The sequence below is a fragment of the Dermacentor variabilis genome, chromosome 10 (genome assembly GCF_050947875.1).
Source record: "Dermacentor variabilis isolate Ectoservices chromosome 10, ASM5094787v1, whole genome shotgun sequence".
Lineage (NCBI taxonomy): Eukaryota > Metazoa > Arthropoda > Arachnida > Ixodida > Ixodidae > Dermacentor > Dermacentor variabilis.
Window position 1 is genome coordinate 30300001 of NC_134577.1, and position 25888 is coordinate 30325888.

The window sequence follows — 25888 nt, forward strand, 5'->3', positions numbered from 1 at the left end:
CCCGTTTAAGAGCAGCCTACGTGTAAAGCCGCAACCGCATTATAAGCGAATAAATTTCAAGTTTGACGTGACCGCAGAAAAATGACACTCGAGTGTCCCTGAGTGCAATGATGCGTACAGCTGGACGACAGGAATGGCGCGTGCAGCCTGTCAAGACTACCGTAACAGCGGAGTGCGTACCTTGCCCGAGTAGATACGGTACTTATCCCATACGCCCGGCTTATTCGTTGCATGATCTCAAGATTCAAATAGGCAGACGGCTTAACTGCGTAAGTCTAATGCCTATAGTACCGCGGCTCTGCTCCAATGAGCCAGGGACGACAAACACGTCCCTGGATCTGTCAAGTCTCTCTCTCTCTCTCTCTCTCTCTCTCTCTCTCTCTCTCTCTCTCTCTCTCTCTCTCCCCACTTCGTCGAGGCGGCATTAGATGGGCGAGCCAGGCATGTGCTGTGCAGATTTACCAGTATACGGAGACAAGATTGTCGCACGCCCCCCCCCTCCCCTCCCCCCCGCACACACACAACGGGGCATCAATTTTTGCTTGAATTATTTCTTTTTGCATCAGATTTCTGCACAAGGCCCGGAGTTTCTTCAAACTTCCGTGACATCGCAGGAAGAAGCTCGGCAGTCTGTTGCCTCCCTTGTGCGAACTCGAAGCTTTCAAACTTCTGCAGTGTGAAATTGCAATGTGTGTTTTGTTGCTAGGTTAACACTTTTTAGGAAGAGCTGGACGACTTCTATTTGTTATGCAAAAATTAAAAAGGAAGAACGCATTCTTACAGTTAAAGGCAGCAGTCTTAACATGCAAATGTCTGAGGAGTACGGACAACCTATATATAAAGCCCTACAGTTGCAAGATAGAGGCACTTAAGCGACTTTTGTCTGTAGGCGCCTCATAAGCAAAACAAGTGAACTCTCTGAAGGCTCACTGCCAACAGAAAATCTGCCCAGCAGCAGCACTGTGTGTAAACACTTTACAGGCTGTTTAGTTCACAACGTAACAACGCAACTGGGCGAACACGCGTTTGCACCGAAATGGCATTTCGACCTGCAACCCGTGCGCGTGGAGCTTTCTGAATTATAAATGACGACGCGGCGGAAACAAAAAGCGTGGGACTTCGTGCATCAACCGATTCGCGGCCATATATGTACCGCCAGAACTCAGTCGTGGAGGTTTATATTATACGCGAAACATCAGTGTGTTCTGTGCAAAGGATGCATTCAACCGAACACAACCCGCGGCTGCTCAGAACTGGAACAGCCACAGCAATTCTTGCTTCGAGCATATATATATATATATATATATATATATATATATATATATATATATATATATATATATATATATATATATATATATATATATATTCAGATACGCAAACGGCCTAACTGTGTACGTCTAAAGCCTTGCACCGCGGCTCTGCTCCAAGGAGCCAGGAACGACAGACACGTATGTGGATGTTCAAAGTCTTAGGAGCGCACTTCTGAATGTATTCATTCAGTTCTGCTGGATTTGCATGCAACTACACGGAGGCAGGGAATGGCCAAACATGAATTGCGAGTGTAGCTAGGGAGCGCAGCGGGAGGAAGCCCACGGTCACGCACGGCGGGAGGAAATGAAAGCTGTATAGTTGCATGCAGCGTCTGGGAACACAGCGCTCGCACCGAGAGCTAAGCGCCGAAATTGAGCAACTCGCATTCTCGCTTCCCTGTTTGGCGCGTACCTCGCGGAGCGCGCCAAGCGAAAGCGAGGTGTTTTAAACGTGCCCGATTCTGGTCTTCACGCCCCGCGACGATGACCGGCTGCACCTATATATTTTTCTCTTTCTCCTCTTTATTGTTTCCCCTTCTCTCCGTCCATTGTGCGAAGCTATAGGTTTGTGCTTTTTTTTTTTTTCTTAACTACCGTGCAGTGCGCGGTGTTAAACACTAATGCTGGCGTCGTGCAGTTGAGAGTCGGACACATATGAGGGGCTGAGGGAATAGGCAGGGCTAAACACACCGGGCGCTTCGTCAGACGAGAACTTTCTGACGATAGCGGGTCCACGTCGCAGCTTTGCTATGGAGTTGGCAGCTCGCTCGTTTCGAGGTTCCCTTCTAGCGAAGCACGCCTTTCGCAGGAAAAAGAAAAAAAAAAAACTTCAAGCGCGGCAAATGACCTGGGCGTTCACGATGCTTGGAAAAGCTCGCACGCACTGCATTTGGGTAAGCCCGAGAACGGGCGGTTAGAGCCGGCGGCACGCGTAATACACGGCCTCCGAGATCGCGTCGCGTCGGACACTTCAACCTCGGAGCTCTCGGAGATCTTACCAATCCGTCGCGCTCTCAACACGCGCTGTCCAAGACATGGCGACCATGTTTCCGGCTCCAGCAGTCGCTTCAGGCGCATGCAGCCAGCAAAAGCATAAGCCTACGAGATTAGGTTTTGTTACTCGGAGGGAGCGGATTTCAGCGGCGTGCGCATTTGGAAACCACCTATCAGTCCTTGGGAGCAGTGCTTACGGCGTTGAGCAGAGCTTAATAAAACCGGAATGCCTGTACATCGTTTTCTCGGTTGTTTTACCACCACGAACACGCCACATAGTCACTCGAAGCCATGCCAAGATCGTGCTGCGCTAAGCAGTTATTGGCAATACTACAGATATATTCCTGTAACATCACGGTTCCTTGCAAAATCACGCTTCAGCCATCGGAAACCAAAACAAAGCTTCGGACGAAAGTGACAAAACAGTGCACGCTGGCGACCAACGTGAAGACCATTTTCTAGCATTGCTTATGCAAACACTCGTTTCGTTATACGGTCGTACGGTTATACGACTATAGGGTTACTGCATGTCAGGTGAAAGGGTACACGTAACGTAGCCGCCTAGAGCAATATCTCACTCGGCACTCCTGAGCCTGCGTACCTCTCTCTCTTTTTTTTTTTTACCCCATGCATCCTTCCGCTGCCAGGTGCCGGAAATTTCTCACTACGCGCGCGGTAGCCGAAAGTTATATACCGGGGGTCTGTTAGACGCCAGGTATTTGCAGAGGTGTTCGCGCACGTAAGCCTATGGCCGGCGCCTTGGTTGGTTGCATCGTTGCGTAAGTATACCGGGAAAGGCAAGTCCACTCGCTGACCGACGCCAGCCCATCGCGAAGCGCTGTTGAGTGCATCTGGCGCTGTGGAGCCGGTCCACGATTAGATGTCTCGGCGCCATACTCGCAGCTTCCGTTGCGGGGCGCGGTTTTAATGGGACAGATTGCAGCCCCTCGCAGACGCCCGGATCTGCACTCATTTCTCTTGCCGCCCGAGACAGACAGAAAGACAAACGGCGAAGAAAAGACAATGGCTTCGTTCTCGCGCTCGGTGTAGCGTCTGAGGATTCTCTCTGGCTTCGGCTGCGGCTTGAAGTCGGAAGAGCAGTTGCTTGGCAAAGTTTTTGGTTCTTTCGGGCAGACGACCGTGCATGGGAAAGGACAGACCAAGACAACAGAAGAGAGAGAGAGAGAGAGAGAGAGAGAGAGAGAGAGAGAGAGAGAGAGAGAGAGAGTCCGTTTTCGTCGCAGATCGGTTTATGATTGGAAGCAAGTTGCGAGCGCTTTGCCAGATCCTTTCTTCTGCGTAATGCGCGCTTGCAAGCCGTCAACTCTCGGTGGTCTCTGCTGAGACGCTTGCAAGCCGTTCGCCGCATCTTTTCCTCTCGCCACCGGCGCCTTTGTGAGGCCCGATTGTATAACGCGCCCCGCGAATGCATTTATATACTGCTTTGAATGCGTGATTCGAAGAGCGCGCCGCTTTTTCTTTCGGTGGCGCCCCGCGTTCAGCCAGTGTGTCGTGCCGCTCTGCTTTGACATCGTTAGAAAAACGCGTGCTCCCCGACTTGCTCCCGCGTCCGACTGCACTGCACCCGGAAAGAAGCCATTAAGGGAGGAAATCTTGGAAGTCCGCGCTCGAGACATACCATGCACCCCCGCCCCTTTTTTTTGCTGGATGTCTCTTTGTGTGTGCGTGCGCCCGTTTCTGCGTTTGTGCTTGCATGCGCGTGGGCGTCGTCCGGCTTGGGGCGCGTGTCTGCGCGTGTCTGTCCATCGCGAGCACACAGTGCCGTTCCGGTTCGACTGTCTTAGGCTTGAAGAAAGGAGAGAAGTCGTTTCACGGAGCATGTGCATGGCCTGCGAACGAATAATAGAGCGGTGACCAGTGAGTCCGTTGCACGATAAAAAAAAAAAAGAACCAAAGCAAGACAACAAAAGAGCATCTGTAGCTCGAGGCGCAGAAGGAAGAGGCCGGGCTTCAACATCGAAGAATGTCGTTTTCGCGGTGCTGCTGCTGCTGCTGCTGCTCTCTGGGACTCGCGGAAGTCGCGTCTTGCGCGCTCTCTCTCTCTCTCATGTTTTGCTCCGCGAAAGAATCGGCAGCAGTCAATCGGCCGCCGTTCGGCTTCCCTTTGTGAAGCGGCCGCCTCTGGCGCCGAGGTCAGGACCGTTGAAATGTCAACCGCTCGGCGAGCATATGCGTGACCGCGAAGCAGCCGAGCGAAGCCGATGAATAGAGACGCGGTTTCGGAGCGTAATGCGTTGTCGTTGACCGCTGGCACCGTTATGCGCGGATGTGACCCTGCACATAGACGGCGGTGTGTATGCGTAGAGACGACGCTAATGCATGGAAGGCGCATCTCCGATGCATTCGATCGAAGGCTTGCGTTCGTTGTTTAATGCGAGAGCAGTTACCTTTTCCTGTCCCTACACATTTTGCCGACTACGAATTTCTGGAAAATCATGCGTTGCGCCACACAGATGGCGCCACGATGCTATCTACGACGCTCTCTCCACAATGTTCTGTAGTGTAGGAACAACGTCATCCCACGATGACGATGCGCTCCGATTACCATGATGATGACGACGGCGCCAGTCATGACAGCGATGATTATGCCACCGATGACTGCGAAGAAGATGCCCACGATAACGATGATGGGTCTTCAAGCAAGTCTCGTCATCGATAAACGACCCCTCTCGGATTTCGTTTGCTTCTGGTAAAGCTTTCTTGCGAATATGCGGTTAGGGCATTATAAATGTCGTCATGTCCCTATTTATTTACTCATTTATTTTAGGTTATCTTTTCACATATGTAGAGGTCTAAAGAGTTGTTTTGGAATCTGGGCCCTGTGAATCTGTAACCACGTGATTAAAGTGAAAATACGGGGCCAAGAGGATGCACGCGCCACATGTGATGAAGGACATTGCGGATTCGTCATCAACAATAGCGGGCAGTTTAGCTCGTTGTCCTTGCTTGATCCATGCAAGGTCTCGAGAGCTGTCGTATGGGGATCCCAGCTATCTCATATATACATACATCACAGCGATAAATTCCAGACACAGCAGATTCAAGCGCCACCTACCACGAAGAAGAAGCCAAGCGTTCTTCGCTCCATCACCAACAATTCCAGCGACATTTGGAGTGCGCTTCTTCTTCTGCGGGACACCCATGGACCTGCACTTCCGGACTACCCGGCACATAGGTTTTCCGGGGCCACTGCCCACGTGGAAGGCTTAGAGGAAACCAGCATGATTGAGCGCTTCTAGTTAGGCACGGCATTTCTTATGTTTGCGGGGAGAAACAGACGACGACGGCTGGAGACAAAGACGCCGCGATTGAGGATGTTTTTTTTTTTCAACCCATATATCATCGGCGTTTTCTTCGCTGCCTGTAAGCGGCAATGCACACAGACGCGCGCATTCCCATTTCCGTCGCGGTCTCCCGTCGTGCGTTACGCTATAGAGAGGCGGATGACTCGATCTCCCCGTGTCCTAAACCGGCAGTAACTACGGCGCGACACGGTTCTCCAATCGATTCATCAGCTTGAACGATGAGATGCACGCATCGGCGAATGCTGAGTCGACGGTGCTCGCAGAAGGGACCTTGGAAGGCCACGACTCGCAGCCATAAATCTTCTGCCTGCGTTCTTTTTTTTTTTTTTCTCCCTTTCTTTTAAAGCTAACTCTACACCCGAAATCGAGTACTGTTTTCGGGTGTTGGCTGCGGCGTGGAGCCCGAATAATTCGCGCATTACTCATCCCTGGTTCGTCGGACCGATTCGTTCCGATCATTATCAAAATCCTCAGTTCTTTTTTTCTTTCCCCGGAACAACTGGTCCTTGCATGCCCAGAATGCATACCGGAATTCACTCATTCGCCGCCCTCGCGTCGAGAGGCTCTTCGAGTTGTGTCTCGCGCTCGTTTGTCGAGAATAGCTTGCGTACGACGTTTTGACGGCGCCGTTCCTGCGATCACTAATGTGCAGGGCAAAGAAATAGGCTTGGAATAATAACGCAGGTGACAGTAAGCTATAAATTTTCAGGGTGATTTCTTTTTTGGTCTACAGAAGATTTATGAGAGAGACGGAAGAAACAAATGATGTTATCAGCATGCACACTGTAGCCACTATACCGACAGAAGCGAAATAAACAACTCCGAAATTGAGTTGGCTTCAACAACGTCCCTTGAATTTGATTTTCCTTATAGCATGGGGAGTTTTTAGTGTTCCTTTTCCTATGTATTTTCTCTCTTTCTTTCTCTCTCTCTTTTTATGGCCTTATCACTTTACTTGAGTATGTATTCTTTGGGTACCGTCCACAAGTGTGCTAAGAGAAGCTTACCATTTGTTTCATCTACATAGCTACAAGTGGGGCGCAAGAACTAAGTAGCCAAATTTCGTGCTCTTCGCTTTGCCTGAATTCATTAACCGTGCTATATGCACCTGCATGAAACATTCGTTGACATAGCATGTTTGCGGACGTAGTGTCTGCGTTTAATATAATAAAAAAAGGTGTGCCCCCTCAATCCCGTAATAGTGTGTTGGGATTGGTGGCTGCAATGTACGCAGTCTACCTTCCCATGTACCTATATTCAAAGGGCAACAAGCAAGGGTTGCAAGCGGACGCACTCTCCCATGAGACAGAATAAATCTGGAAGCCACTAATTTCGCAGTGTACATACAATCCAGCTCAGAAACAATGGTAAGGCCGTGCAAGTACCCCTAAAGACTGGTTAGTCGTGAAACTGGGCATTACTCGATGCTTGCGATCTTTTTCCCACTTCCCCGGGATGCTAAATTAAACAGCGCATCATCGTTACCGCTCATCAAGCAGGGTATTAAGCAAGCGAAATCCTGTCGTCGTACGGACGACGTTTCTCCGGAGCCCCTGTTACAGCTTTGTTCAATGCGTTTGCAACACTGTACTACGCAGCTTCTTCGATCGGCTCCCATTCTAACTATAGCGGCTGATTATACAAAGCTAGTTAGGTAACAGGCTAATCGCGAGCGTGTCATCGCTGACTCCCGTGCGAACGCTCGAACGGGAGAGGTTGCCGAAAGCAAACTTGACCCCGTTCACCTTCCACTCTGTCGCGATCGTTTACGCAATGTCAACACACTGCCAGAGCCCGGCGTCGAGAGCTAAAGCGCGTGCCATATATACGCAGGGGCAGTGCGCAATAGCTCTTCGCGACCCGACGCCTTCCTTGCGCGATGTTTCGAAGCCCCGCGGGGAACGGGTGTTGTATATATATATGTACACAAGGGCTCGGCCTGCGTGCGTCTTTCGAACGCCGTGGGAATCTCGCTCCGCGCGGCGTGCGCGGCACCGCGCGTTGTTCTTAATCAATCACCTGACAGGTGAGGCCCGTGGGCGCCGAACGCGCCATCTTCCCAGTCTCGCGTCTCCTCCGGTTCCAACGGCGCTTGCGAAAAGGCATCACCCCGCCGGCATCGGCGGCGAGCCCTCGATGATCGATGGCTTGCATTAAACGAGAGAAGCGGGGAGCGGGCGGGCGGCCGCTCTGTCGAAGACGCGGCGCGTGAACGACCTTTCGGAGGTCGCGCCTTCGTGGCGTTTGTTCATCTCGCAAGCTTTTTTTGCGCGTAAGTACGCGGAAAGCAAGAGGGATTGCGTTCGGACGCCGCCTCCGAGATTCGGGTGGCGCGCGCGCGATCTCGGAGGCAACGATTCGAAAGCCCCCCCCCCCCCCCCTCCCGTCGTCGTGTGTCTGCACGGACGTTGCTCCTCGCGCTGCGGTGCTCGCTTGTGCACAGAAGGCTGTGACGCAATGGGTTGTCGAGGGCGGCTATGCCGGCGCCTTAGGCTCGCTAAGGAAGAGCTCGATTTCGTTTGCGAATTGCTGAGAAACCATCAAAAGCGCTTTATGGCGATGCGACACTGTATTATGAAGTGTGAGGTCCTGTCGAAAATAAAAATGAAAACGCGGGCTTCCGCGCCGAAAAGCAACCGACGAGCTTGCTTAAAGTGCACTCAAAGAACAGACTGATAAAGAGCGTTGTTCCGTTCTAAACCCATCGGAAAACTATCGGCGGACTTGGAAGGCAATCGCGCCTGCGACCGTGTTGCTGAACAGCAGACCACCACAGCCTCTGATTACGCCTGGTAAAGCATAATGAATTTCAAATATATGTATGTTGTTTTTTTTATCTCACTGTCCCGCTATCCCAGACAAAAAAAAATGTTCTTAAAAAAAAATTGGCGACAACCATGAAAGAAAAATATATGAATCACCTCGGCCCGGTGCAAATCTCCGAAGAGGATGTTCAGTGCTCTCGCGTAGTTCTAAGGCCTCTGAAATAAGTCCCGTGCACAGAGACATACAATGCCCACATTGCAGTCAACGGCAAATGCTCGCATTAATACGTTCGCTATCCGTCTTTTTCTTTATCGGAAGAAACATGCCCTAATAAATAAAGAACAGTGACTAAATCAACGGAGCCCGAAGGGTGACTGCCTCGTGGACCGAGCGGCGCGGGTCGAATCGCTCGGCAGATATCAGGAGTACGACAGGCGATGCCGATAGGAAAGGATTGCCACGCGGATCAGTATAGACCCACGGTGCGTCCGCTGCGGACGCAGCTCCTGGGATAGTGTTTTTCCAGTGTTTCCACAGGGCCTGGTACCAAGATGGAGAAAAATAATAAATCATAAAACGAGCAAGAAAACACGCAAATAAAGAAGAAGCAACAACTAAGCAATAACGAACGCATTGAAAGGTGACATGAATAATGGATGCAGGCGTAGAGGTAATCGCTTTCGAGATCGAGCGGCGGCGGCGGCATCGTCTCTGCAGCGTCTGCCGCCGCGCCAGATAAAGCCGCTCTCCGATGCGCTCTTCCCGGACAGCTTGATGCGTCTCGCTTCCGCCGAAAGCGCGTCGTATCCAAAAAAGAAAGACGAAAAAGGAGAGAAAAGTCCTTGTTGCCCCCCCCTCCCCCAATGGCTTGCGCAACGTTGTCTTGTTCGCGCCCTTTTTCTCCGTCCCACTTATAATATATATATATATATATATATATATATATTCTCCTTTGCTACCAGCACGCGCGGTTATATGTAACGAAGAAAGAAACTTTGGGTGAAGAAAATGGGCGGGGAGTGACGGGCGGACCCGCTCGCGTTTGTTGATGCTTACGTATGCGTCCGTATATATACGTCAATGCGTTCGAATGCGTAGCCTCGCGGGCGGCTGTATAGGGGGAGCGACTGAGCCATTTCGCGAGGCGATGGCTGGGACGCTTGACACGTTCGGTCACTGAGCGTGCGCGCTATAGCTGGCGGAACGCAAACGGATCGGCGCGAAGTCCGAGTCGAAGGAAGCGCCCGCGAGCGAGATACAGCTGACAGCACGTGGCCGCTTCGAAAGGCGCAACAAAAATCGAAAGAAAGAAAGAAAGAACGAACGAACGAACGAACGAACGAAACGGAAGTATATAGCACGAAGCCAAGAGGAAATAGCACGCGTTTCGCAAATTCTGCCCCAACTGTTATTGCGCTGTGTATGCGGTGGGTGTCTCACAGGGAGAGACGTGTCAAAAAATGGGTCTCGTGCGCTTCGTTCTGCTTCTCTCGCCTTTTGTTTATCTTTATTTTCTTTATTTCTGCTTATCGAAGGACTCCTACTGGTGTCAGGAATGCGCACAAAAAAAAGGAAGAACAGTCCCAGTGCAACACAAGACCCGTTCTTCGATCTACCGCGCCGTGCGACCAACGTTCCTTCTTTTTTTTTTTTTCCTTTTTCGTCCATGCAACGGAAGAGGGTTTGTCCTTGTTATTTTACTCGTCTCCCAAGAGCGGGACAGCCAGCTGCCATCCCGCTGACACCGTTTCCCAGGGCGACCTCAGGAAGTGGAAACCGGAGCGTCCCTCCGTACTCGCCTTGCAGTGTAGTAAACGCAAGACGACGGCGACGTCGCGACTATACGCTGTGAGGTCTTTATTTCCTTCCTTCTTTATTCATTTCTTTCCTTCGTCCTTCCTGTCTTTCGTGCGGCTCGCCCGCGATCGTTTCGCACGTCCAACTCCGCCCGACGCGCACGGTGTGAGCGGGACATTACCGGAAGCCATTTGGCGGGCCGAACCGAACTGGCGGTCTCTCTCTCTCAACGCCAATCGTTACCCGATATCGCTCGCTGCCGATGACTGCGGTACCGTTACGGGAAACGTCGACGACACGCACGTCGCCTGCCGACGGCGCGGGACCATTTTCGGCGCTCCGCGAGGCTCCTACACGTAACGGGACGCTTCTAGCACCGCCCAAGAGTCATCGCGTCGACACGTCCCAAAACAAGGCAACGATTGCACTGAGTCTCTCTCTCTCTCTCTCTCTCTCTCTCTCTCTCTCTCTGTGTGTGTGTGTGTGTGTGTGTGTGTGTGTGTGTGTGTGTGTGTGTGTGTGTGTGTGTGTGTGTGTGTGTGTGTGTGTGTGTGTGTGTGTGTGTGTGTGTGTACGTGTGTGTGTTTTCGAGTTTCTTACGTACAGACGTTGTTAACTCGGCAAGGTGGTTATGTACGATTTTTCACCGATCCATTCTCTTCTATAGTTCGGGAGGAATGAACATTAATCAGTTCTGTGGAAATTGGCAGGACGTGGAGGAAGTTTTATGAGGAGCAAAAAAACAAGTGTCCCTTGCAAGAAACTTTTGAGTTTTCCTTGGGCTGCCGATTGAAGGGGCAACTGCAACATTGTGGACCACTTATAAAAGGTTACATTCAGGTAGTGCAGGTATATTGTCACGACGTGCAGTGTTAAAACGGTGAGTTACAAACTGAACTCTTTGTTGGGCGAAATTGAGCCCAGCAGAACAAGTGACACTCGAGCACGACACCGGCGAGCAGAGTCGGCGATCGTCGAAATCTGAACTGCGGGTCAAGCGTGTCGGCTTTTAATGTGACTTCTTCAAGGTTTCAGCGTAATCGCTGGTGCCTGCGTGCCTTCCAGAAAGCACTACACAATTCCTGTCGCGCTTCCAATCTGATTAAACAAGGTGCAGCGAGAGCATACACAACTCATACAATCAACCATAGCACTCGAGTAAGTTCCAAAAGAATTTCAAGGACGCTATAGCATTCAAAGATTCACGACTATTTCTCACGCTTCCCGGCAACTTCATCTTATGTAACCGTAATGTTCACCGAGAAATGCTGGCGGCGAACGCTATGCATGAAGGCGAGCTTTCTGGTAGAAACGCGGCCTCTTCAGTGGGCCGCGAATTCGCGGACTTGAGCGCCACCTGGATGGTGTTGCAAGGAACCGAGCTCGGCGTGCCGGTCTATGAATGGTAGAAACGCTGGAAAATGGGCTTGTGTTTGAATTTCAGCGTAACAAAATTATGTTTTCTCGTAGATTCAAATTACAGTTCGACGCTATAATGTATGTAGGGGGTGTGCAAGTCGTACTTCACGATTTTTTATGCATTTAAATTCAGAAATTCAGTAACGTCCCTGCGCTACATACAGGACCTGCGTGGTTGGGTACACGGGGGCCCTTAACGCGATAGCGTTAAAATGCAGGCGCTACTTGCTTTTGACGATAATACTAAGTTAGCGGACGAAACGCAGTCCTCGGGGAAAAGAATAAACAAATACACGTGTAAATATAACAGCCGCCCGTGCAAAGTTGTACTTTTTAAGCACGAAAGGAAGCATCACGAAAAGATCGCGAAAATAGTCATTTTCGCGACCGAAACATCAAAAAAAAAAAATTAAGACTTCTTTACTTCTGAACCAAACTGTAGGTCACCGCAGACGCGGGAGCCACTGAGTGCCACAGAAACCGTGAAAGCGGTCACAAATATCTTTGCAATTATAATGTGACTGAAACATGTATTACTTATGGAACAAAAGTACACATTCCGGCGATTTCGGTGACAATTAGAGCGACCCGTCAGCCAAGTCGGCGAAAGAACGCGGAAACAGCTACGCAACCGATCACAGCATCTGAACGTTCAGTCGCCTCTCGCGCTACAAAACGCGCGCCTCTAGTGTGCGTTCGGCGGAGTATTTACGCGCCCCGTACATACGTACATACTCGGTTGCGCATTCTCAAACGATACCCCCTCCCCCCCCACACTCCAAGCTTTTCCTCCACGCAACCGAGTTGAGTACAGCGCCACACTTTGGCAGAAGAAGGAGCTATTCTTCTCATCAGTTGCGATGGAGCTTCCATGGGAGCTTCAATGCTGAGCAGTGATCACTCCTGTTGACATGGGGCGCTGTGATCCACTTGCTCGAGTCGACGAGCGTAGTGGAGGAGCGTTCTAGAATACGGGGTTGCAAGTGCACTTCGCGCGAGGAATTCCGAGCACGAAAACGGGGAAAGTGCCAAAGAAAGCTGGTCGGTCGAAAAGGAGCTCGACAAGTGGCATGATAGACATTGCGCATGTTTGTAAGAAATCGGCACAACATCCGAAAAGGAAGAAAGAAAGAAAATGCAAACGGTACGTTGACACTACGTCTTAGCGCCTGCTCGCCCCTTCATAAACAAGGATCTCTCCCATGGCAGTATTATAAACTCGGCCACATTTATAGATGATATGCATCTGGAGAAAATTCATGTCATTGCAGTCCGTTAAAGATATTATTTGTGTGCCCGTACGACGCGAGACTGCAGCGTGGCCGCGCCCGTATGACGTCGCGCTGCGCAGCTTGCCTCTATTTCAGAGTGGCTACCTGTCACCAAAGCGCACTGCGGACGTTTCCCACGCCCTTGCTTCTGCCTATTGTGGTCTCTGCGGAAGTACTTGCCACTGGTCAAGACGGGCACTGCCCTCTGGGAAGTTCAAAAAGCAAGTTAGGCACTGTGAGCATGGTTCTCGATCATTTAGTGAACCGCTGTGAGGCTCGAGGGGGGGGGGGGGGGGGGTAAGAGAAAAAATAAAACTGCAGGAAAGACAAGTTCGACGACGCTGGTCTTCCTGCTCCCAGGAAGCGTAACAACACGACCGAGGACAACAGTTACTCCTGAAGCGTCTGTCGAGCTATTGCATTCCGCCCGTTACTCCACTTCTTTCTTCATTTGGTTTCCGGAATGATGGTCTCTGCTCATTGCGACCAAAGAGTCAACGCACATGGTCGTCGTCGTCGTCGTATACCTACGTTGTCGGTTCGTCGTTCTGCGCTAACGGTCGTGCCGCTCAATCTTTCGCCCGCTAAGTATGACGGAGGACGGTCCCGGGAGCGCCGTGATGACGCACGCTCTTTGCGCGACGCGTACACCAGGCGTGCGGACGCGTCACGTCGCCCTGCTGAAACGTTTCTTTCTTTCCTGCTTTCTTTCTTGCCTTTGTCGACTCGCCTGCGCCGGCTCCGACCAGGTCCCCTTCCTGCGCACTCCGGCGTCCCCTGGATGCTCTTTCGCCGCCGCACAAATGAAAGCGAGCGAATAATGCTTTCATTCTCCCTCTCCCGTATAATTGTGATTTCTTCTTCGGCCGGTCATTCCGGCGCTGTCGCCAAGCCTACCCTGCTGCTCTCACTGCTCCATTCCATTCTTAGCCCTCTCGCAGTCTCGCTGCCCAAATGAAAGAGCGGACTGTCCTTCTTTATACTCCCGTCTTTCATCATTACTTGTTCGCGGTCTTGGTTCATTCTTTGTTTTCCGCATCTGTCCATCTCCGTTGCCTACCTGTTCTTTCTTTCTTTCTTTCTTTCTTTCTTTCTTTGTCGAGGTGGCTTCGAGCGTGGCTGCTAATAGCAACGACAGCATTGGAGCCCGCTGGAGTTTCTAAGGTTCTCTGGCGACTTAAGTTTTGGCTTTCTCATCTTCGAAGCCTGCAGACTTCCTGCCTTCGTGTCCGGAGGCTTCACGCAACGATGAGTTTTGAGCATTAGCCCGCGATACAAATGAAGGCGCTACCTATTGCCAGAGACCTCGAGGTTCAGAGGATTGTCGAGCGAGCCGTTTCCAGAGGCGAGGGGCTTTCGCAAGGACGTCGCACAATGGCAGGGATGAAGAATGCGACCCCATCTCACGGACGAGAGTGAGAGGGAATGCAGAAAACAACACTGACGGTCCAAGGTATTAGAACATCGCCTTTACGTGACCTCTTAGAAACGGGCAAGTTCCGCGGTACGTGCTAGAAATCGGCAACGTGCAGTTGCAAGCATAGTGCCGTGCTACTACAGCAAGAAGGGAGCGATCAATGTTTCGAGTAAATCACACGTGGTGCGCGAGCCTGGACCCGTACTCTCAGTTGGCCACTTTTTCGGAGGTTATTTCGATCTTGCCCGAAGCCACACAGGAGCGACGACAGTTCCGGCCGCTGTTGTTTTCAATCAGCGTTCGCAGAAATTAACGTCTCGGAAAGTGGTGTGTGTGCTTAGCTATTTTCACGACTACAGAACTACGCTATGCAACTTTTTTGCATTCTTTGAACAGCGACTTGTGGCGTAGCCAAAAATAGCTTCTTTTCTTTTTTGGGGGGAGGGCACGTGCCTGGTGTCCCATCACAACGCCCCCCCCCCCCCCTTTCTCCATGGTTACGCCCCTGAAAGAGCGAGAAATTTCAGAATTTTGTACGCGTACCTTGTAATCCAGCTAAGGTTGGCCAAGCTGTTCAATGCTAATAAAAATTTGAAGAAAAAAAGAAAAAGTAAAACACGCTACAAGATACAATTATAAGACTCACAGGGTTCGGTCGTCAGCGGTCTGAGGACCGAACACCAGGTCTTAAAATCGTATTTTGCACCGGCTTTTCTTTGTTTCATTCCATTCTCTTTCTTTCTTTCCGCCTCCCCCTTTTCGTTGGGCAGTTTGGCTAACGCTAGCTGGGACATCCTATGCTGTTCGTAGCACATTCCTTCCGGAGTTCACGCGAAGGACCTCTTGCTTGTATTTTAATTTTCTTAAAGAAAACTTACAAGTTTTTGTTATATGCCGCATCATTACTACATGTTTACTACACGTACACTCCCCCTTTATATAGAACAGTTGGACTGCCCTTCCACGTAAACAATGGTCTTCCATATAACGTTGACTGGTTCGATGTTTCAAATACACTGTGACGCGCGATGTATACTCTAATACGCCGAAGCGAAGAGCAACAACGTTAATTTAATCACTTTTTCTCATTTTTACCCAGAAATGTAATGCTACATTTCGTAGCGACCCTCTCCAATCTGCCGCTCAGTGCATGTCGCCCTCCAAGATTCTCTTGAAAAGAGTTCTTGCCGCTTCTCAGCGGCTGTACGTTCGTGAACCTCGATCGTGGACGTCCCGCATGCAAAAGATATCGACGATGCATCGGTGAGAAAATGGCTTTGCCGACGACGTTGCATGCGTTTCTCTTTTTTTTTTTTTTTTTGCTTTGCTGTCTCCTCCCTTACGACCTGCCATCGCAACCGTTGCGGTCCGCGTGACTCACTGCGGCGACGCGAACGAATCGAAGACGCATCGAGAGAAGACGTGACGCCGTTTACCTGGACGTGCGCTATCTTCCGCTGCCAATTTTCGACGCGAATCGCCACGCGGCCCTATTTCGGGCCGGCTCCACGGTCTGACCCTTACAGAGGGCGCCGAGATTTTTGTTTCTGCTAGTTCTCTTTTTGTTTGGAACAGAGCATCCGCAATCTCGTAGAAGACCAGCCTTATTCTCTTATTTTTGTTGTTATAACTCCTACATAGGCTCAAACCAATAGGTTCAAATCCTCCGCATCCGTGTTTCAGGGGCTTCATTAAGGCTGATATGGGGATGAAGCCTGCCGTATTACAGAGAGAGAGAGAGAGAGAGAGAGAGAGAGAGAGAGAGAGAGACCCGAAATGGTGTTGTTTAAAGGAAAACGCTTGCGCTCCTACAAGGAAGATTTGTTGCATAGGCAAGCGGGCTGGTTTGTCGTCCTAGTTATCAAGGGTTCAGGATGTTGCCGTGTCATCCAACTTATTTCGTTGGCGTGAAGGGAAGCCTGATCCGTGCTGATCTCTTAATGCGTGGTTTCTGCCTGTTCCTGTGCGTGTACGTTTTGTGGTTGCTGCGAGACACTTCAGCACCTGATACTGGAGCGTCCCGCTTTCTCTGCTAGTGCTGCTAGTCGCTAGTGAAGGACTCCTTGGCCGGCGGTACGCGTAATATGCTCGACGAATGTTTGTACCGCATTGGTTCCGCGTCTCGACGCGATCAAGCTCATCGCGCTCTCGTTACTTTTCTATAGGTAACTAATTAGATTCACGTGTGTAGCTTATTTGTGGTTTCAAATGACAAGACCTCAGACACTATTTCTGCTTTATTAGCATACTTTAGTAGCGTGACCTACTGTGCGATACCTGTGCTGTGCGTCTACTGCTTTATTGCTTGGTATTTGTCGTTTTGCTTTTTCTTTCCTCTTTCATCCCCTTCTTCCTATCTTCCATCTCAATGTTTCTGTCTCCTCCTTTCTTGAGACTAGGCAGGTGTTGTACTCCATCCGCTGGCACTGGCCAGCCTGCTCCTTGCTTATCTTTTGCTGTCTATTGTACGTATGTTTTCGAAACAACAACAACAACTAATATTAATAATTATAATAATAATATGCTTATATGAACACAGAGGCTACGAGGGTCACCAAGTGACAAAATCTAGCTCCCCTTGAAGCAGAATCGAATGACTTATTGGCTCCGAATGTGTTATGTTCAAAAAGCCACACCGACATACCTCGTTCGTACGTCTTATACCAAGTCTCCCTCCCCGCGTCGCCGACTAAACAGAGTGATTGTAAATAGGAAGAGCCGCAGAGGTGTGCAACGCTTCAAGAAGCACGGCTCAGTAAGCTCCACGCAAGGATTAATAGCGTGCACTGTAAAATAAGTTACGCCCTTAACATCAAGTAAGGGTGTAAATCGGTCGATAACCTGCGCCCTTACACTTTTCTTCGATGCCAGGGCGTGAGCTATAGGCGGATTTGCGCCCGTATTCACGTTTAAGGTTGAAAATTATTTGACAGCGTACAATGGGCCGTTCAGTTCGTTTAAACTCTTGAATATTGCAATATTTCCGAAAACGAAACTACCAAGTTTACAACTCCGTAACTCAGGAGTGAAAAACAATATCACAATTATCTCAACTGCACCCAACGATACATATAACGCGGACAAAAAATTCACGCATTATGCGCCGCACTAAAGTATGGCACCAATTTCCGAGTACGACTTTTGCAAAACCCCTCGTAAACACCGTATCTAAACTCACGTGAGCCCGCAAGTTTCAGGGTCGAATTCGTCCGCTTCACATATCTCGCGCAACAATTGCAAGAGCTGAGTGACTCCGCTGCCGCCAAATCTGTGCCACGTACACTCCTTCAGGGGGGAGGGGGGGGGGGTACAAGACCGGCAAACCTCCCTCTGGTTCCCCATTAGGCGCTCCCTCCATCTACCGGATGCAACGGCGGTTAATAATTCGGCGTCATCGAGTAGAAGTGGAAAGCGACAACGTCTGCAAGCAAGCACGCCGGACACACACGGGTGAACAGCTCAGACTGTTCTTCCACCGTAGCGGGAAGCCTGGCGAGTGTGTGTGTGTGTGTGTGTGTGTGTGTGTGTGTGTGTGTGTGTGTGTGTGTGTGTGTGTGTGTGTGTGTGTGTGTGTGTATATATATATATGTATATATATATATATATATACCTTGTCGGTAAACGTGCTAAGTGCTGGCGCATTATGGGAGCTCATACCGTTCGCTTCTCACTTACGACTCGTTGTCCCGGAAAACCTAGCACCTCCCTTAGCCGGTCTTCTTTCTCGCTTTCCGAGCCATTACCTTCTAGGCGCGGGCGAAAGTGCGTCTGGGCAAGGAGCTTGACTCTCGCTGGTATACAGCAATATTGCGGGGCGGCTCCACTCGTGTTACCACTCCGCTTGTGTTACAAGAGTTAACAAACTTGTGGGACCTTCTTTCTTGTGAAGGCCCCGTAAACGCTGTAAACTAGTATACGACATCTTTTCTTTTCCCGAAGACCTGAAGTGGGAAGCACCGACCAGGAAAGGGGTGATTTTAATGACTTTTCAGCATCAGATGCTCTGAGTGATGCAGTTTATGGAACTGTCGTGTCTGTTTTTGGTGCAGATTTATGGATTTCGGACGTTTTTCTTCAACTGATATATTTAAGACGACTTTTACATCAACGTGTCAGCACTAAATAAGAATTAAGCCCTAAAATCGGTCGAACTCGGCTTTCACCCTCACGTGCAGCAAAATTTATTCAGATTGGTCCAGCGGTTCTGTAGTGAGAGCTTTGCTGCGTTTCGCATGCATTTGAACGCGGAAATCGAAGTCGTCTTCAACTGTTTTATTATTAAACACTTGACCAGCCTTCATGGCTCTCTATAATACAAGGTCAGCAAGGACAATACTGTACTGCTCGGTAACTGGTGCAAGAGTTACTCAGAAAGTTCGCGGTAAGGTATTACATCTTGCTGAGTGAATCATGCGGGCACACTATAATTTACTGTGACCGATTGCGTAAAATCTCTAGATGTTTGCCTTTACTGGCTATATAATGCCGGTATTGGCTGTAGAGTGGCTATGGAGTGGTTGTAGAGTACATGCTGCAGTGTGTATTAGTTTTTAGTATTAAGCGTTTAAGGAGGTAACCAGGCAGACATATAAGATTATCTACTTAAGAGTGAGTTTCACTGCCGCAACACAGATGTGGGTAGGAACGAAGGTAAAATAAAAATAAGATCACCGCCCAACCACTACGTGCAGATGGTTAACCAGCGAAGCTGAAACGTGCGCCCCCAATCTTTATCACTGGGTCAATCCCGACAGTTCACTGAACGACGGCTTGGTAGGCTGCCGGATCCTCGGTACGCAGTTGCTACTTGCGCTCGGTCGGATGCGCAAGCCTGTTCTTATGTCCGGGCTGCAGCGTCGCCACGGCGTAGACGAGCTCGTTCCCGGTTCTGCTCGCGGCGTTGCTGATAGAAAGCCGCCTGTTCCTCAGGAGCACGCGTGACGCGAGGCCTACCCATTTTGGAGCCAGAGAGAAACTGCTGCGCGTGCGCTCGGCTGCGACGGAGAACAACGACGTCACTACTGACGCAGCCAATCGCGCGCCTCTCTTTCTCTTTTCGCGCATGCGCATGCGATTGCGCCGGAGGAGTTTTCGGCGTACAGGGAACAAGCGGACAGATGAATCGGCTAGCCATATGTAGCTACCCTGTAAAACAACATCTACAGAGCACGGACGTAAATTCAAAGCTGGAGTGAGCAGCCTATAATGCCAATAAAAACAATTACATTAGGTGCCCGCCCGCCATTTTCTTGCATAATATATAAACTCATGAACCCAAGTAGTGCACGTCTGCCATCGAGAAATACTTAAAACAAGACAGAAGTTCAAATGCATATGGTGGACTGAATTGATTAACAGATGCTGAACAGCGTATCTCATCACTACCTGTTCTACCATTGTCAGTCGACACGCTTTTCAGGTTGTGAAAAATAATTTCACGGAGGCACTGATATATATTGTAAGTGTTTATATTGTAGGTACCTTCACCAGCACAAATCCTTATAATAAGCTATTTATAAACGGGCGAGCCTGTGCCCAACACTAAAGAAGGTCACTGTCGTCCCTTGCGTAGCGAAAGTGAATCGAACTGCCTTTGTCGCGTGTAATTATGCTCGAACGCCGCTTGCTCACTCTCTGTATCACACTCCACCCCCCCTCGCCCTTTCTATTCCACATAATAGGCCTTCGAGCCATCCCTTAATACAACGATTTCTATCATCGTCGTCATCAGGGAACACGATGTGCTTTGCAAATGGTTCGCCATTTAGACAAGCTCCTCTGTTGGAGCTCGTGGGCACACACATATGTGCGCTATACGAGTGCACTGTCGCGATGGGCGCCGTCGGGGATCCACTGGTAATGCGGCCCTTGCGTTCCCCGAAGTAATTTTTGCGCTACTTGAATGCAAACAACCTTCCGTGACAATAACATTTAAAGTTTTTAGAAATATTATAGATGGTTCATTTCACGCGTCATTTCTCCGCAGGAGCCTCAGGGCAGTCGTGCGTGCTTGCATTTCTTGCAGTGAAAAAGACTTCTTGAGATATCAGGCCGCAATTTACGCGCATTTATGATGGATGGAATATGGAATGCGCGCTAAACATGAGGGAAGTCGCAATTGACCGGCAGTCGCACGTCTCGGTCAACTTCAAAACGCTATAAGAAAAATAAGAAAATAAAGGAAATGTGTTGTGCACCTAGATATCTTAAGAGACGTTAAGATACTTGATCACGGTTTACGCTTCTTGCCGTTTGTTTCTTTTTGGAGTTTTCACCATGATTAAATTTTGAATTGGCACCAAGGGCCTCCGCTATACATACCAGTTCACGGGATTGGCTCTTCGTCCAACCGAGTGTACGTGTCGATGAAGTTTGGCAGTTTCACGTGCTAATTAGCCTCGGTTACGGTAGCGCAACGTCGTTGGTTAAAGTGGATTGCAACGGTCGAAGTCACCGGCGTCACGAAGGCTGTCACCATTGGGAAGCCGTAAACAAAGAATGACCGCTTCACGTCCCAGGTTTCCTTCGCGCATTTACGAACCTGTGAATAAATTGTTGCCGCACCTTTCTTTGTCTCGTCTACGCTTACGTGATCGTACCACGCGAGCTGGAGGTGCTTTTATTACTTCATACCCCGCGCACGCAATAAGCATAGCAACATAAAGCAAAAATAACCTTCAGCCCACAAGGCTCACAAGCGCACCGTGATTAAGAAACCGGAAGAGCAGCCCAACTTTTCATAGCAACAGCTCGGCAGACACGCAACAAAAGGTTGAGCGTGCATGGGAGGGAAAGTTTATCGCCCAAGGAGCGAAAGTGGGGAGAGAGCAGCCGCAAGCAGAGAGAGAGCGAAGGTCTGAGCAGGTGTGTTAATCAGCGCCACCTTCCTTTCGAGGCAGGCGCCGCTGCGTCGTCACAGTCGAGAGATGCAAACGGGCTCGCTTCCGGCCGCTGATGAGCAAAGATGGCTGCGGGTCACCCACCTCCTGTGTGCGTGCGTGCGTGTGTGTGCGCGCGCGCGTGTGTGTGTGTGTGTGTGTGTGTGTGTGTGTGTGTGTGTGTGTGTGTGTGTGTGTGTGTGTGTGTGTGTGTGTGTGTGTGTGTGTGTGTGTGTGTGTGTGTGTGTTCTTGTTGCTGGACACTGCCGCGCGCGTAGTACATTCGTCGCGCGCACGACTCTGAAAGGAAGTGCTGGACAGGTCGCCCTCCCCTTGGCTCTCCGCGTTTCTGGTCGCGGCCATCTTCCTCCCGTCGGTTACGGTCTGTTGCGCGCCGCTTGGAGTAAAAAGGCTTAAGTGCGCGTGGCGCGAAGCGGGCACGCGCCAAGCGAAGATAGCGAAAGCCCATTGCGACGGTTGGCGACCGGCTGTATGCACGCCGTACTATACCGAGAAAAAGCCGTGATAGGTTACCCGTGAAGTGAGACTAATGTACATGCACGTTTATCGCACATACTGTCAATATCTCGAGATGCTGAGACACAGGTGCTCGGACCCGTGCTATAAGCACGGATCCAGACGGATACGCCCAGATTTCAGTATTGATTACGGATCGTAGCAACTAACCATAGTGAGCAACGTCTTCGTCCGGACTAGTTGGGATTTCATGTCTTAATAGGAGAAACTACATAACGTGCCTCTTTTTGTTGCTCTCTCTCTCTCTCTCTCTCTCTCTCTCTCTCTCTCTCTCTGTGTGTGAGTGTGTTTGTGTGTGTAAAAAGTTCGGAACTAGGTAGATTTCAATGTTCGGTAGATTTCAGATGTTCGCCCGTGTGACAAGCGAGCTCTCCAACTGCAAATATAGATTTATTAAACCATGCAACGCAGGATATACAGAAACAGAAAACGCAGACAGTAACCAAGTCAACAGCTTAACTTCACACACAATAAAAGATTTTGTTTGTTTCTTTTATGTATATTTGTGCACTAGCTTTCGGTTTGAGCATGGTACGGCTGCGTATGTAGTCGCGTCGTGCGCCTAATCAACCCAGTTTTAAGTTACAGCCTTCATGCTTCCATCTTGTGTGATATAAATATTAACTTATGTGCGTTCAAGCAAACGCTTCGCTGTGAACTTGCATTTGTTAATGACAGCAACACGTTAACTTACTGGTTCGCTTATTTGTGTATCACACCGGTTCGCGTCACGAATAATGTAAAAAAAAAAAAAGAAATGACACTCGAGCTTCTACATCCCCTACTCCTACTACCGTGAAATATTCTCATGCGAAATACGATAATGATCCCAAATCCCATTACGCGTGTGTTCTCTCATTGCGTCCCGCTCAATGCATCCGACACTCTAGTATAATAGGCTAGCCAGACTCGGGTCTATAAAAGCCCCCAACGCACTTTTTCTTTCGATTTCCTGCACTCAAACGACGCCCTCTAACGACTCCCGCTGGGAAGCACCCGAATAAGTGCTCGTAAATGTATTTTTTTTACGACACGTTTTCGTGTACAAGCGGCCGTATCGCTGCTGGCGGACCCGCACTGCAACCCGCCGAATGAAAGACTTAGGACCTCCATAGGCATGGGCAGCTTTATATATAGACGGAAAAGAGTGGGGTAATGAGCAGAGCTGGATATGAAATTTTCAAACTCGCGCCTCCTTCGACCGTTTTCGCACCTCGTGCCTTTCCAAATCTTGCATTTCTTTACACACGGAGTTAAGTGCATCGGCCAATTTCAGATGCGAACGCGCGATGCTCTTATGTGTCGCGTTCTGTTTCCCCTGCGGGATTTCGTCGGCGCTTTCGATTAGAACGTAAGGAGACCAGCCAAGACGCTGCACCTCTCGGTGGAGCGACGGAGTTCGTGATTTGAAAAGCTCACCGCACATTTCTCTGGCGGTAACACATTTCTCTTGCGGATTCTAGCGCCAAAGAACTGAACTGCCGTGCGCAGTCTTTTTTTTTTTTTTTCGTATAATGGCACGCCTAACCAGAGCGATTTGAGAGCGGCGCTTTAAAGGAGTCTGCTTGATTCAAACGTGGTGGCGATCGCGACATGTAATATGTGGCGACCGTTCCCGGCTGTGATTTCTCGTTCGCGCGACCTAACCTATAGTTATGGCGGTCTTTTTCGATGGCTTCGAGCGAAAATTGAAGGTCTGTGTGCCGTTCCTTACGAGCCGTTAGCGTATGCAAATAAGGGGAAACTATACTAGAAGGAAGTATAACGCTTATCGGAGCTTGGGTACAATGCTGTGTTTCTCTTTCGTCCCACACCATTACTATCTGGTTCGCGAAACGTACGCACGCTGAAAGACATGTCATCCCGAGATTTTACGGGCAAATGGGTCCTGCTTTCCCTAAGTCGTGATCTTGTAGACAGCATATTCGAGAAAAATGTTTGCTGGCCCTAGGATGTAGTAATAATTCATGGGCTCTTACACATCTTAAAGCTGTACACCTAGAAACGAGAGAAAGAAACAAGTGATTATAGAAAGGTAGGAAGAGAAAGGCAGGCAGGCTGAGCCCGGTTGGCTACCCTACACCGGCGAAGGGGGAAAGAGGACTGAAAGATAAGAAGGAGAAAAGTTCACAGTCGCGCACTGATGTATTCGACGTTCCTTCCGTACTAAATCCGACGTCTCCAGTTGGACTCCGCTTAACCCTACCTGCCTTGCGATGATGTGATGGCGCCCGAAGACATATCGGCTAACCTGGCCTGTCTTTGACCAGTGTGAGTCGCGGTGTCCGCTAGGCTCTTCTTTCAGCGGTTCACCTTCGATTGGCTCACGAATTTGACGAAGGCTAATCCTTTCTTGGGTACTCTGCGTACCCGAGACCCAGTTTCTGAAATTGTTCTGATTGTGGGAGAGTTTCTTATAGTTCTTCACCACCTGGCTCGCATTATACTTCTGTTCTGCCCATTTCCTTCCTTCTATCCCCTTCCCTATAGTGTTGGGAAGCAGTAAGAATGTTCGCATGGCTTATAAGTATTTTTAATCCTTCTCTATTATGAATCTATACCACATTCACCTGAGGGTGCGAAATGAGCGCCACCTACTCCTTCCCTGTATGAGTCTTAAAGCATCTCGGAACTAAACTGACGTTCCCTAGCCACTTCGTGCGAGGTGAACAACATGGTAAGAACGAGTGACGGCTGCCGCATAAACCGCGCGTTTCGTGGCATCCCAGACGCGTTGTAGCCAGAAATATACGCACGCCGCATGTGGCCATTGCCAGACATCCAAGTTCCGGCTGCCGTTCCCGCTTCCGGCCGTCTAGGAGCCGCGGAGGAATGCACCTCTTTATCTCGTAACAACCCTCGGTCGTCGCGGTTGTACTGCCGAACGGAAGACTGGGCTTAAGCCTCTTATATGCAGTTTCGCTGGCGCCAGCTCTTGTGTTTTTCGCTACACTGCCTGCTTTTCGGCCGTACAAGAGGAAGTGCGCGGAGGAACGTGTACGGACACGGCCTTGGGGTCCCTGTTATTAACCAGCTCCGTCTGCTTCCCGTCCTTCGCTACGTCTGTACACCTCTTTGTTTGCGTCCTCGTCAAACTCTCCCGCCTTCCCGAAGCCTTCCCAAACTGCCCCGCTCCTTGCGCTTCGTTGTTTTCCCGCCCGTTGTATACACTCCTCGGCTGGCTGCGTAGCGTCGGGTTTTTCGCTTCGCCGCGGTTTATCGGCGCCGCCGCTCGGGGCTGTAAAGAAGCTTTATGGAGCCCGGCTTGACGGGCCCGTCCGGTTGTGTTTCGCGCCGCGCAGCCTCTGGGGCTACAGACATCCCATAGTGTGAGCTCGGAGCTGCGCGCCCGGTTTTACTGCCTGGTAGTTGGTTGCGGCGGCGTTTCCCCGGAAGGAAGAAGTATGGAATGGCGGGGGCGGGCAGCACCCGCAGCACACACCCATACCACGTCCAAAAACCGGGCGCGTTTTGTTGCCGTCGTATACAGAAAACAGTGGGCGCCGTACGTATACACGGCTCGCCGCGCTACGGATAGCGCAGTAATCTTCTTGTAGCGCTTTCTCGGTCGTTCCTTCGCATGCGGTTCTTTTGCTTGATGATAGTGTTTCCGGCGTGTTCGAAAGAACGCCGATCGCGGACGCTGCGGTCTGCATGAACTGGGCGCTGTGAAAGCTTATATGGCAACGTTCGCAGCGAGACTGTGCCTGCAGATAGCCTTAACTGTGGGAGTGGCGGAATGCCCTCGGAAGATTGTTTCCGGAACAGGATGAGGTGAAGGAGCGCGTCTTCTTCGTGTGCTGCCGTCTCCTGACCTTGCGAAACCCGTTGCAAGTACGCATACACTGCCGCTTAGGTGCTTTGAAACAACGTACGGTGCACTGTTAAAGGCACCGCACCCAACCAGTAATAAAAACAATACAACTAGAACGCCTATTCACTTTTATCGGAAAGAAGTTTGCCGTATAATCGATCCGACTCACTTATACAGGTAAATATGAGTCTGTGGGCGTTTATCTGTAGTCTCAGCCATGTACGCGTATATACTTTAAGTGCATCGGTGGGCGCATCATTAACAGTGGATAGATCTGTGAAACACTCCAATAAATACGCCCTCTTAGCCACTGTCCATGTTTTGCCTCACTGAAACTGTAGAAGCGGAGTTGCGAAC

At 50.1% G+C, this 25888-nt stretch overlaps 1 protein-coding gene and 1 long non-coding RNA gene across 2 annotated transcripts in view; one reads left to right on the forward strand and one right to left on the reverse strand.

Moving 5' to 3' along the window:
• LOC142560253 (uncharacterized) overlaps nt 1-25888 on the forward strand; it is a 96035-nt gene that overhangs the window by 42711 nt on the left and 27436 nt on the right. The gene's annotated exons all lie outside the window — the stretch shown is intronic.
• Nucleotides 1-25888, reverse strand: part of LOC142560252 (uncharacterized) — a 430092-nt gene that overhangs the window by 26081 nt on the left and 378123 nt on the right. The gene's annotated exons all lie outside the window — the stretch shown is intronic.